General features: G+C 46.3%; 1 long non-coding RNA gene across 1 annotated transcript; it reads right to left on the bottom strand.

The window, feature by feature from the left end:
* Positions 1-3648: 3648 nt before the first annotated feature.
* Positions 3649-13602, bottom strand: LOC121828873 (uncharacterized). Its single transcript, XR_006071516.2, has 3 exons — positions 13463-13602; positions 5404-5439; positions 3649-3781 (listed from the first exon to the last, which is right to left on the bottom strand). It is a non-coding gene; the product is annotated as an uncharacterized LOC121828873 (long non-coding RNA).
* Between the last annotated feature and the right edge of the window lie 447 nt (positions 13603-14049).

Here is a 14049-nt window from a genome sequence, read left to right as displayed (position 1 = left end):
TAAGGAGACTCTGAAACAAGTACTACTTGTTTCCACCCATAGCTGAAGGAGTCTGCCCGAGATGTGTCTGTCTGTCGGCTTCAGGTCTAAATGTTTGCCATGCCAACAAGGCTGGCTCCGCATTGGCCAGCGAGCAGTGAGGACTGGGGAATAAGAAGGGCATTGTCTGGCCTGCGGGGATGGCTGTGCTCTGAGAGGAGCTGGGGAAGTCCCTCCTGGGTGGACATCTCTGCCAGCCAGGTATGGAGCTAGACGGCTCTGCCCTACCTGTGTCCTCAGACCTGTCAGACTGAGGACACTGCAAGGCCCTGATATGGGCACAAGTCTTGTCAAAACCATAGTGGAGTTTTCTAAAACACACCAAAGAACGACCTCATTCATTTTCACTTCTGAAGGAAAGCCAGCAAGCGCTTCTTCAGGATCTGGTGTTTGCTTTGCTGAAGGAGTGCCAGGAAGCCCAGGTTTGTGGGTGGGTCATTCTAGAAAATGCCAGCTCACTGCCACGTGTGCTGCTCACAGTGACAGCCACCAACACTGTCTTAAGTGACTTGGGCAGAGCAGGAAGGCGCCTCCTCCAGTGACCACCCAGTACATTTCCAGAACACTCTTTGTCCCTGCCTGTTCCCTCCTTTTCTGAACCCCCAGGTTTCTGGAGGGGCTGCCCTCAAACTTCTGCTTTTCCAACTGGAAGACAGTTTGGGTCAGTTCCCTAGGCCTTGACAATGCAACCAGGTACATCATCAGAACACTTAAACAGTAGCTAATCTTTTAAAACATTGTGTATTTAGACAATGAGTCTTCATACAAAGAAACTAGTGTAGAAGGAAAAGATTAAAATGTCTCACCAGAAGGTTGGATCTCATGTGTTTTTCTTTGTGTTCATGTGTATGTGTAGTTATGTATATATATATATATATATCGGTTTACTTATGTGCAAGTGTACACACACACATGTGCATGTGTGTGAAGGCCAGAAGTCAGCTTCAGGTGTCATTTTTTTTAGATGCCATCATTTTTTGAGACAGGTTCTCTCAATGGAACCTGAGGCTTCAAATTAATCTGGGCTGCATGGCCAGCAATCCCCAGGAACCCTCCTGGCTCTGTCTTCTCAGCATTGGGATTACAAGCATGTGCCTTCATGCCCAGCTTTTTACCTGGGTGCTGGGCATCGAACCCATGTCCTTGTGCTTGCCAGGAAAGAACCCACTCCTTGAGCCATCTCTCTGACTCCCTTTTGTATTTTTCTTGGTAGTTCTCCCGCTGTGGTGGTATTGTGTTCCCCATAATAGTGTGTACCCTAATAAACTTATCTGGGGTCAGAGAACAGAAAAGCCACTAGATACTTAGGCTAGAAAATGGTGACAGTCACACCTCTAATCCTAGCATTCCAGAGGCAGAAATCCATCTGGGATCTCTGTGAGTTCAAGGCCACATTGGAAACAGCCAAGCCTGGTGACTCACACCTTTAATCCCAGAAAGCGAGCCTTTAATCCCAGGGAGTGGTGGTAGAAGGCAGAAAGATATCTAAGGCCTGAGGACCAGGAACTAGAAGCATTTGGCTGGTTAAGCATTCAGGCTTTTGAGCAGCACAGTTCAGCTGAGAGCCATTCGGATGAGGACTCAGAGGCCTCCAGTCTGAGGAAACAAGACCAGCTGAGGATCTGGAGAGGTGAGGTGGCTGTGGCTTGTTCTGGTTCTCTGATCTTCCAGTTCACCCTAATACCTGGCTCAGGTTTGATTTTATTAATAAGAACTTTTAAGATTCATGCTATATCCCGTACTGTCTGCACTCACACGTATCAATTCTATATTAATCAAATCGAAATAAAATGGGCTGGGGAGATGGCTCAGTGGGCAAGGGAGCTTGCTGCACAGGCGTGAGGACCCCAGTGTCAACACCAGCCCTCAGGCAGAAAGTCAGACACAGCTTTGCATTCCTGCAACCCCGGCGCTATGCAGGGTGGAGACCGGAGGCTTACTGGCCATCAGCTTAATGCCAGGCTCAGTGAGAGATCCTACCTCAAAGGAATAACATGGAGAGTGACAAGCAGAATGCCTGACGTCCTCCTCTGGACCCTACACACCTGCCCAGGTACAGTACCACACCATACACGTGTGTCCAGGAGCAGCATCACACCCACACATGTGTGTCTAAGCATAGCATCATAGCTATACTCCCATACGTATAAAGTTGAAATAAAAGCTCAAGTTACAGTAAACTTTTCCAATTTGACAGTACTTGAAAGGACTTCCTGGATGTGTTTTGGAGAACCCAGAAATCACATGGGTCTTTGTGACGGTCAATAGTCATTGTCGACTGTATTCAGAGTCACCTGGGATTGAGGCACAGACAGCTCCTAGGCGTGTCTGTGGGGGCGTTTCAGAGGTGACCGACTGGGAGGGGAAACCCATCCGGAAGGTAGGTGGCACTATCCCAAGGCGGGAAAAATAAAAATAAAAAGGAGAAAGTAAGTTGAATGTCAGCATTCTCTCTTCCCTGTTTCCGTCCACAGCTGAGATGTGAGCAACTGTGTCGAGCTCTACAGCCACATCGTGGGTCACTTTGCCCCCACTGTGCCTTCTGATCCTCCCTCCTCAGCCTCTTCAGTACTAGATTCACAGGCATGCACCATGTCCGGCTTTCACATCCTCCTGAAAAGGATAACTAAATGACCCAAGTCCCCCCAACCCCAGCGTTCACCTTCACTTGCCATTGGAGATAATTGGGCAAAACATATGTGAAAGGTATTGCATAACAAGTCCCTGAAGCTTCAGTATAAGTGAGTCTGTCATCTTCTCCCCTTCACCCATCACACCCATACCAAGACACACATCTGCAAACCTGCCCCCCCACACCTCCCTCACCCCCGAGCTCCAGGGGGATCATAAGGAAATGGCACAAGAAGGAGGAATGAAATCTGCCTACGTGAAAGCCACTTCACCAAGTTTTGCCCAGACCTGGAGTTCTCTGACGAGAGTGACCATCAGCAGTATGAACAAGAGTGACCATCAGCAGTATGAACAAGAGGGCTGAGCTGGGTGGCAGCGGTGCACGCCTTTAATCCCAGCACCAGTGAGGTAGAGTCAGGCAGATCTCAGTGAGTTCGAGGCCAGCCTGGTCTACAGATTGAGATCCAGGACAGGAACCAAAACTATAGAGAAACCCTGTCTCGGAAAAACAAACAAAAAATCACAATGCCGGGTGGTGGTGGCGCACACCTTTAATCCCAGCACTTGGGAGGCAGAGCCAGGCAGATCTCTGTGAGTTCAAGGCCAGCCTGGGCTACAGAGCGAGATCCAGGACAGGTACCAAAACAACACAGAGAAACCCTGTCTCAAAAACAAAACAAAACAAAAAAACCACCACCACCACCACCACCACCACCAACAACAACAACAACAACAACAAAAAGAGGGCTGCTCGCGATGCAGGCTAAGCTCCCTTGCTTCCCAATCCGACTTCCCCAGTTGCAATTGAAATAGGTTGTGGGAAGGGTTGTGCTGAGCTGGGATGGGGCTGTTGTATCAGCTGGTGGTAGGGCCTGTCAGCCTGACACTCAGATGGAGCTCTGTTACCCTGCTGGGCCCTTTTAGAATTTATTTTACTTCCCCCGCCCCCTTGCTTCTGGCATAAGGATCGTCTTCAAAACTCTCACTGATGATTAAAAAAACAAAATAAGGACGGAAAAAGCTGATTAGCAGAGTTTGAGGAGAGCCACGCAGTGATGAAGTGGGGAAGAGGGGCTGAGGAGCTGCAGGTTTTAAGTCTGGAAGGATGAACCTGGAAGAGGAGATGGAATAATAAGGTTTAAGTGCCAGCCACTTATTAATCAACCACTGTCCACATCATGATCCCCTAGCCGAGGCCCAGCATTGAGCAGAGGCCTCGGCTCTGCCATAAAGCCACAAAGAACAAGACTGGAAGAAATAGGCACACAGCCAGGACAGAGTGGTTTAAGATAGACATAAGAAAGAACTTCCTGGAGCTTAAAGTGGCTTATCGCGGAACTAAAATCACAGGGAATTCAGGAGGAAAAAAGAACAAGTCCAGCCTTTTAAGTATTAAGTATTACTGCTGCTGAACTGTGGCTTCCTAGACATAGAGTCTCCAGGTTATACTCTGTGTGGCAGCCTTCCGGGGAGCCAGGGCAAGGGGAAAGTATTTAGCAGTGTGTGGAAGAAAGGTCTTCACGGGCTTCTTAAGGACAGAGCACAACCCAGTTCAAATAAATGTTTCCTACCTATGACAAGAGGGTGCTTGGAAAACTTAGCCATAGTTACACAGTAAATGGCCGAAGGCAGGGCTTGAAAGGTGAGAAGATGGGGGTGGCCTTGGAGGGGGTGGGGTGGGGTGTCTGTGTGAGACCCTAGGCGTGCACAGGAGGGAGGATGTGGAACCTGATGGGTGGGGGTAGGCCTACAAAAGTCAGGCAAGAAACTGGCCATGGTGAGGACCGTGCTAAGCTGCTGCAGGTGGGGCTAAACGAGCTGGGAGTGGAGGTTTCATGGGTCAAGTTTGCAGAAGGATGCACTGGGAAGAGAAAAGGGGATGGAAACCAGCTCCACCCTTCATGGTTCCTGCGCATCTCTTGTTGTGTGCACTAACAGTGGAGGGTATCCCACAGTTGAAATTTAGTCTATTACATAAACCCATTGCTGCCGCCGCCTGCCACTAAGACTGAGCACACTCTGTTGAAGTCTTAGCAACCGGTTGAAGTCTTAGCAACTGGTAGAGACCAGTGAATTTAGGGCTCCTTACATTTTTTTTTTTTGAGTGAACAAATAAGTTAATGAGCAGTGAAAGTTGGAATTATAGGACTACAGCTCTTCACTTCTGGCAACCGTGTGTGTGTGTGTGTGTGTGTGTGTGTGTGTGTGTGTGTGTGTGTGTGTGTGTGTGTGTGTGTTGCAGAGGATTGACTCAGGACACTTGTGCATGCTAGACAAGCTCTTTACCATTGGGCCAAATCCCTTCTTCTGGTAAAATTAAAGAAGAGGTAAGATGTCTGCCTAGCTAGGCTGCTTAAGGATGCTGTCTGCTTGGGGATAGAACAATGAAGGCCCATTGTGCCTTCCAAACTGATGGCCCTTGGGCTTTGTCCATAATGTCCAGTGTGTGGCATCTACCAAGCCGGGCTGACATCAGGACCGTTATTTCTCTGGATTGGTGCTTCCCCTTATCTGAGAATACTGGTATGATTCTTCAGATCCTAGGAGATCATGGCTAAATAGCACAACTGGACAGGGTCTTTGATTCAGCTAAACTTTTTTGAGACAGGATCTCATTATGTAGCTCACGCTTGTCTCAAACTTGGGGTCCTTCCATCTCAACTTCCTAAATTCTGGAATTACAGGTATGTGCCATCACACTCAGCTTCAATTAAAACACCTTTGACAGCTTACCTCCTCCTCATTAGTATCCAAAGAATGGTCTGGAGCCTGAAAGAGATGGTAGAAATGAGAAAGGTTTCATTATCTAATGAAGGGTCTATTATACCTGTTCCATTCTCCATTGGCAGATCCACAGAGTGGGTGGAGAGATGTACCTTGGAAACATGCTAGTTGAGAGTCTTCAAAGCTTACTTTGTCATTTGTAAGTGGGAAGGCCCAGACAAGCCATTGCACTTCCCTGAGACTGAGCGCCTTGTCTCTAAACTGAAGATAACAGTCAGGACACTTTCCTGTCATGACTGGTGAAAGATCATTTGCAAAGCATTTTAGAAACCACCAAGTACATGTTGATATGATTCATCTATTGTTTTGTTTTCTTCTGTTTACTTGGAGGACTTAGAGCCAGCCTTTGGACCAAGTATTGCCATTTACAAAAGTCCTCTTAGCTTACTTCCAGTTCTACCCACACAACAAACCAAACATTCTGACCTAAGTTACCTTTCAATACCACATATGTTGGCAAACTGGTTCAACTTACTATCTACTTTATGTTGCCTTATCTTTCTTTAGAAACTATAGTCTAGAGATTTTTGCCTTCTGTGTATAATATTACTCTGGTTCTGAAGAGGACAGCTGCAGAATTTAAATTATCTAAGAGATCACACAAGTTCTCTCCTCTAGGTCTTGTAAGAGTGCAGGAGGCATGTGCTGACTGGGGAATAGAAGGATTCTCGTGTTTTGAAGCTTTTACATTCTAAATTTAGGTATAAAAGGCTCTGATTTCATTCATTGTTTGTTAATTCATTCATGAGCTGTTGGCGAGTTATGAAGCAGACCCTGCCGGTGTCCTGCCCACAGCTCCTGTGCCCATTATTACAAACACAGGCTACCTTCCTCCATTACTTTAAACAAGATGATTAACACAAGCATGCAACTGCAAACATTTAAAATGCTACTCTGAAAATAGCCCCGGCCACTCCCCCCTCCCCAACACCTTCCCTCCCAGAAACTAAGTGCTTTCTTTGGTATGTGGTCTGGAAATACCAGTGAGTTAGTGCTGACTGGTATAGTTTTCAACCAGGGATGGACAGACATTGGAGAACAAGGATTTCCCTCCTGGGTTGGTGAGACACCTCAGCAAGTTAAGGTGCTGGGTGCCAAGCCTGAGGACTTGCAATTAATCTCAGGATTCACATGGTGGAGGAAATGACCGAATCTCAGAATGTCCTTTGACTTCCACACTTGTGCACACATATGTGTGTGGGCATACACACTAAGTAAATTTAAATTAAATTAAAAAAAAAAAACTTCACTCCTTGCATCTCAGTTTGCCCTCTCCTGAGGCACATCCCACACCATCTCTGGGGCTCCTCAGTGGGATTCTGCCTTAGCGGTCCACGGTAGTTTCTCCGATGTACTCTGTACTGGCTTCTCCCCCTGTCTCCTGTCCTGCTCTCCCCCTGGATATTCCTGTTGTATACTTCTTGTATTTATGTCTTTCTCTAAGGTCTCTTTCTGGGGGAATCTGATCTGTGGCAGTTTCTTACCAGAATCAAGGTATTGCCTGGGTCTGGGCAATGATGCATCGCATAGAGACACACTGACCTCAGTGGATCTGGAAATGTCAACCCCCACATGAATGATATTTCATTTTTCCTGTTTTCTTTATAGATTTTTTTGAGATAGGGTTTCACTCTGGAGTCCATGATATCGTGGAATTCACCATGTATTCCAGGCTGGCTTTAAATGTACAGCAACATCCTTTCTCAGCCTACTGACTACTGGAATTACAGGAATAAACATCACGCTTTGCTTCATTATTTTTCTTTATTATATTTTCAGGGGAGGATTAAGGTACTGTCTCTGTATGTCCCCTAGATGGTTACAAAGTCACAATGCCCCTACCTAAGACTCCTGAGGTGGAGATTGTAGGTGTATGCTAATGCACCTGATTTAGTATTTCATTGTTTTTAATATTTTAAAACCCTGCTCCCATTCACCACAGACACAGACACACACACACACACACTCACTCAAACCCACACTGTAGTCAGAAGTTTTCCTGTGTCTCGCCTGGCCTGCGGTCAGGACAAATCTCTTCCATTCGAGTCCTGAAGCTGCTTAGTCCCAAGTAAACACAAGAGGCTTATATTATTTACAAACTGGATAGCCTATGGCTCAAGCTTCTTGCTAGCTAGCTCTTATAACTTAACCCATTTCTATTTATCTTAAGTTGCCACATGGCTTCATGGCTTACTGGTACCTTCATACCTTGCTTCTCTTAATGGTGGTCGCAGCGTCTCCTCCATCTCCCCTCTCCTTTTCCTCCCTCTCCAGTTGGAATGTACCGCCTAACCTTATTCTGCCTCACCATTGGCCAAACAGCTTTATTTATCAACCAATCAGAGCAACACATATTCACAGCATACAGAAAGAAATCCCACAGCACCACATAATCACATACATTCACACACACACACACACACACACACACACACACACACACACACACACTTGCACTCATACTCACACATTTACACTTTCACACGTACATCCTACTGTGGTCTGGATGAATACTATGCTCAGTTGCTAAGTGATGTAATGGAATTAGCTCACTTATGAGAACTGACTGCTACATTTAGAAGAATTTTTTGAGGCATTTATTAAACACAAACATCATTAAAAATTAAATCATCTAAAATTTGCCATGTGGTAGACTTTAAAAACAAAGATAATAAATACTAAATATCATTGTTTTACTCATGTCTACATAGTCTAGATAGTTTACAGTGGCATATGACTACAGAATTCTCCCTATCTTTGACTTGAACACAAAGGGATCTGAAGCGAGTATTTACACCACAGGAATTGGCAAATGCTATAAACAAGGGAGGCCTCACCTATGAAAGCCAATGGTTAAATATTTACCAACACAACATCAACAATACCTTGACTGGAATCTTGCCCCAGCTTCCCATGTTTCCTATCCTCGGTTACACCATACAATCTATTCTGCCTATTGCAGCATTTATAATGTGACCATTTATAATGCAGATCAGATTGCCTTCCCTTGGGTAAAGCTCCCCTGGGTCCTTCATCCCATCATACCCCTAGGCATCTCCCCCATACCTATCTGCCCTGTCTTCCTTTCTTCCCTAAGCCTTAGCCAAGTGGCCAGCCTTCCTTCTGTTCCCTGAACCGCTGGTTGAGCTTCCCTCTGCCCCAGGGTTTCTGTACCCCTTCTTCTCCATTCTGAGACAAGATCTATGTCTTATGAAGTCTCAACCAAACCCCTCACCCTGCCACAGAGTCTTCCTCTGATCATTTTTACACCCATAGCACTCCGATTTCCAAATCCTCACCCTTCTCTGTCCCAGGAGCCTATGGTCTTTCCTTGTGACTCATTGTTCCACTTGGACTCATCTTGTGTGTTCACGGCCTAACTTCTCTATGGTCCCTCTCCCTACCGTACTGTGCCGATGCTCATGGAAGGGAGCCCTTTACCTTACTCAAGGCTGTGTCCCCAGAACCCGGAGAGTGATCAATACACAGTGGTACTCATGGGATACATCTGTGGCATGAAGGAATGCTCGTGGCTTCTCTGTTTATTCCTCAGCCCTCCTCAGTCTGGAGCTTGCTTCACCAGCCACCCTCTTCATTGTAACTGTTTCCCCAAGTCCCCCTGACTGCCGAGTTGCTACAATTACTGCCTATCCCAGTCTCTCTTCTGTGGGGCTTCCGGGTTACACTGAACACTGATCATTCCTCCCCACCCCTTGAAACCTCCAGCTCTGTAAGCCTACTCTCTCCAGACTTAACAGTTCCCCTTACTGTTACAGAATATTTGTTTACACTGTTATAGAATATTTGTTTACACTGTGTGTCTTTGCCAAGGCGCCTTCTGATTGGTTTTTATAAAGAGCTGAATGGCCAATAGCTAGGCAGGAAGAGATTAGGTGGGACTTCTGAGGACAGAGAGGACTCTGGAAAGAGGAAAAGGTGGAGTTGCTAGCCAGACTTGGAGGAAGTAGGATTGGGAGTTTGAGCCTCGTGGAAGAACATTGATTAAAACTTATGGGTTGATCTAAGTTAAAAGAACTAGTTAGGAACAAGTCTAAACTAAGACTGAGCTTTTATCATTAATAATAAGTCTCTGTGAGCTGATGGCCCGAAGAAAAGTCTGACTACATCCTACCCCTTCATGGACTCAGCTGTGCATGGTGTCTGTAGTGCCAACCATTCATCTCTGCCTGCTCCTCCCTTCTCCTTGGATCCAGGCTCACTTACGTGACATGATTTGACCAAAAGAATGAGGTAGAAGCAACAGAGTTTTGAGCCTCATCTCCAGGAGACCTTGTGTATTTCCGCTTGTTTTCTTTTGCTTACATCACTAACACAATGGCAATGTTTCCTTGGCCTCACTGATCCTTGGAAGAGGAAGTGAGCCAAGAGCTTCAGAGTAAGCCTCTAGTACGTATACTCTAGTCAAGCTCAGGCTAGAGTGTGGCCAGGCCACTCAGAGACCTGTGAACAAGCCAACCAACCTCAGCCAGGCCTTAGTTAACCCACAGAAGCCAAAACTATGTAATGTAAAATTAGACTTGTTCTAAGCCTTTGGCTTTTGGAGTGTTTTGTTATGTGGCAAGAGCTGACTGATACATTCTTTTGTGGGATTTTTGCTCTTTGCTCAGGACTTTGACACTGGATTTCTCCTGTCCCCAAGTACCCACAGCTCTGTACTCTGTGTATGGCCATTGCTGTCCTTCTCAAGATCATTGACTCTCCATTTGCATGTTTAGGCTTCCAAACTCTGTCATGGACGCTGAAATTCAGCACCACAGAAACAATAGTTCAATGACAGACATTGGTACATATCCAATATGGTCCTGTAAAATTGTATGACCTAAAGATGTTGTAGCTAAGTTTGTGCGGTACGTTTTAAGCTGTTTGTGGGATAACATCATGTAATGTTGTATGTCTCAGGATGTGTGCTGGAGTAAGTAAGTGAGGTACCGCCTGCTGTATCTCGCTCAGGACTTCCTTCAGATGCCTGTAATTTAACACAATGTGTGTGTAAAGTGCATTTCCCTCAGTTACCTTCTCCAGCTACGTATCCTGTCTCAGAAGTGACACCACCATGGCCCTGTCACTCAGGCTAGAAACCCCAGCTCACAGGTGACTCCTGTCTCTCCCTGACCTGGGTTCACCCAGCTCATTTGCATCCCTTCTAAACACACTCCTACCTCCCCATCCTGCCCCTTTCAAGCTTTAATGTTACTTCTTAGTTGAATTATTGTGAGGGGTCATCTCCCAGCCCATTGGGTCTCCAACCTCGCTGGGTCTCAGTTACTCTAAGAGCATGATGAAGGAATGATCCTAGATGTCATGGTCACAAACCCTTTGTTGAGTTAGCTCTAACCGCTTCTGTTCTTCCCAGAGACACAGGACACCTTCCAATATGCAGTTTTTATATGTATGGGCTCTGCAGCCAGTCACTCCTCCTCTGACTAGCCTTGGGACAGTCGGCAGGTTGGTCACCCTCTCAGAGCCTCAGTTTCCTCATCTTTGAAATGCAGATAGTTACAGAACCTCCCTTATGGGCCCATTCTGAAGGTTAGATAACTTTACACATCTGCAGGGTGTTTAAAACAATGCCTGGCTCATGATAAGCCCTAAAAGTGCTATATATTTTACCCTGACTTTTCTTGAATTTTAAAAAAGATTTATTTATTTTCTGTGTATGAGTGTTTTGCCTGGTGTGTATGTATGAGCACCATGTGCATGCCTGGTGCCTGCAGAGGTCAGGAGAAGGGTGCTGGGTCTCCTGGGACTGGAATTACAGATGGTTGTGAGCCACCTGTGGGTGCTGGGAACCGAACTCAGGTCCTTTGCAAGAGCAACAAGTGCTCTTAACCTCTGAGCCATCTCTCCAGTACTCTGTGTGTGTGTGTGTGTGTGTGTGTGTGTGTGTGTGTGTGTGTGAAATTTCATTTGTCATTCTTCTATAATTGTTGACAAAGCAAAACCACCTTTAAAACTGTACTGTATCTTTATCTTTCTGCCTACTTTTAAAAAATAATACCCACAATTTAGTAATTGAAATCAAAGCATTATCATGATTAATAGACTATGCTTGGTAATTAATCTTATGTGTTTTATTTTTCCTTAATAAGAATGCTTCAGTTGCTTTAAATATGCAACTAAAACCTAATGTGTCTCTTTTTTGGAGTCTGGTTGACTTAAGTATATTTGCTTACAAACCAAGTTTTAGCCTTTTGAAGAGTGTAGCATTTGATGAATTTTACTACAGCCATGTAACCATCATTCTATCAAGACAAGGATCACTCCTGTTCTCCTGTGACCAGCTTTGGAAACAGTTTCTCCCTCCCTTTTCTCTCCCTGGTCAGTCTTGAAGGATCTCTGCCCTGGGCATCCCAGTCTCTCATCACCTAGCCTTTGACCACATTGCTCTTTGCCAGCTGCATACCTTTTGGCCTGGGTCCCTTGGACACTTCCTTCAAGCTTCTGCTCACCTCTTCTCTGTGTCTGGGTTAACTCCCCATCTGGAGTCTCCTGACTACCCTTTCTGACGATACTGCCCACTTTGCGTTGAAATTTCCTATCCACACCTGAATGCTACATGTGTGGACAGCAGGACCTGTTTCCTAGGCTTCAGCCTGGAGCCTGCCACTGAGCAGATAGCACCCAGAGGCTGGACAGTGACATGGGATCGTCCTCATAAGGCCGGGGAATATGTGATTTAGCTGACTGGGGCCCATGTTGGAAGTCCTTAGCCCCAGAGTGCCTGTCACCCCCTCAAAGGCATCTTCTAGTCATTGATTCTGGAGGTGACTGTTTCTCCAGCTACTCCTTGGGAGCGCTGAAGAGGCCAAGCCTGACAAAGGGGAGCCGGGGATGGGAGTCTGCATAGCACAGCTGGATGGTGACAGAGGATGAAGACACAGGGGCAGAAGGAAGGCGGAGCTCACACCGTGCCACACTATTCATCCTGAAATGAATATTGTGAGAGCGTGAGCCAAATATTGAAACAGGGGAAGGAACAGATAGAGAGCCCTTTTTGTAAACACTCCTCACTTCTGGGGACTCTGGGATCCTATTGCCCAATGGATAATATTTACAGAACCTACATTTGCCAGGTCCTCCTCTGTGCAGGCCCTGGGCCAGGGCCAGGTCCCCAGGTAGAAGGTATGATAGGGGCCCCTGCCACACCCTCTGGCACTCCCAAGTCCACCAAGGGCTTCTGTGCTTTCTGTACTGATGGACATGTGGGGTGAGCTAATTCTCCCCCTGCTGCAGAACCTTCTAGCCAACAAGTACTAAAACGGGTAATGAACGGCCCTGTCTTCATCCCTCTCGAGGAGGCTTTCTGGGGTGTGTTCTATAGGGCTGTTCTGCATCCCCAGGGACACAAGCCTTGGCTGTCCCCACACCACAGCAGCTGCTTGCTTGATACCAGGCTTCCTCTCTGGGTCTTTCCCTTTCCAGTTCTCCACCAGTGTTTCCCAGCTCGTCTCCCAAACGGATTTCCATCGGCCCTTCCACCCACAGCTCTCTAGGCACAGGTTTAACCCACAGAGGATCAAAACTCTTTGGGAAACACTTGTCTGTATCAAGCACATGCAGATTTTTCTCCCTTGTCATGACTCTCTAAACAATACAGTATCACAACGCTTCATGCAGCATTGCCTGGCCGTCAGGCGTCCAGAGAGGATTTAAAGCAACTGGGAAGGTGTGCAGAGGCTATATGCGCATCCTTTTGTATGAGACTCGCCCATCCCCAGACACTGCAACCTGGTAAAGGGGGTCCTGGAACTAATCTCCATCAGATGTTGAAGAACTACTACATTTGAACCAATTCCTCTTGCCAGGGTCTGCTTCTGGGAAAATTTAAAGACATGCAGTGAAGTAGATAAAGGGCAACCTGCCATGGACAAGTCTTTGGGCCCTTGGTGGATCTGTGTATCGCTTTGGGCTGCAAGCTCAACCTTTAGTTGCCCCAGGCACTAGCAAACACTAGTGAATGAATTTGTGAATGAATGTGCTTACTTACCCCAGAAGAGAGAGTGACCGTCTTAAAGTCCATTTATACTCAGAGAGGTAAATGCCTTGCTCATCGTCCAGCCAGACTAGTTGGTAGCAACTGCTGGCCAGAAACTGGAATCCTTGAATTTCATTTCAAGTGAGTGTCGGTGCTGGAAAATGATTGAGTGTGGAAAGGTAATCCATGTTAATTCCTGCTGATTAATTATTAATTTGCTAAGGAACTGCTGAGATTAAAACTAGAAATGAACGCTTTAGTTTCAGCCTAACCCCTGTGCATTCTCCCCCTAAAGTTTTACTTTTTACCAACAGCTTTTGGACAGTAGCGATGACCAACAGCTTGGACAGACACAGAGGCTGGGACAGTCATAGTCCTTTTGGTCTCTTAGAAAACGACATTTTAGAGGCTGGGGAGATGGCTCAGCGGTAAAGTGCTCTCTGTGAAAGCATGAAGGGCTTGTGTTCAATTCCCAGAATGAATTTGAAAAATGCAGGCGCCACCTGTAATCCAAGCACTGTGGAGATGGAGGACTTTCTGGTCGGCCAGTGTAGCCAGAGCAGTGAACTCAGGGCCAGACACAGTGTCTCAAAGAATGA

The sequence above is a fragment of the Peromyscus maniculatus genome, chromosome 4 (genome assembly GCF_049852395.1).
Source record: "Peromyscus maniculatus bairdii isolate BWxNUB_F1_BW_parent chromosome 4, HU_Pman_BW_mat_3.1, whole genome shotgun sequence".
Classification (NCBI taxonomy): Eukaryota; Metazoa; Chordata; class Mammalia; order Rodentia; family Cricetidae; genus Peromyscus; species Peromyscus maniculatus.
This window is presented reverse-complemented; position numbering and strand designations above follow the sequence as displayed.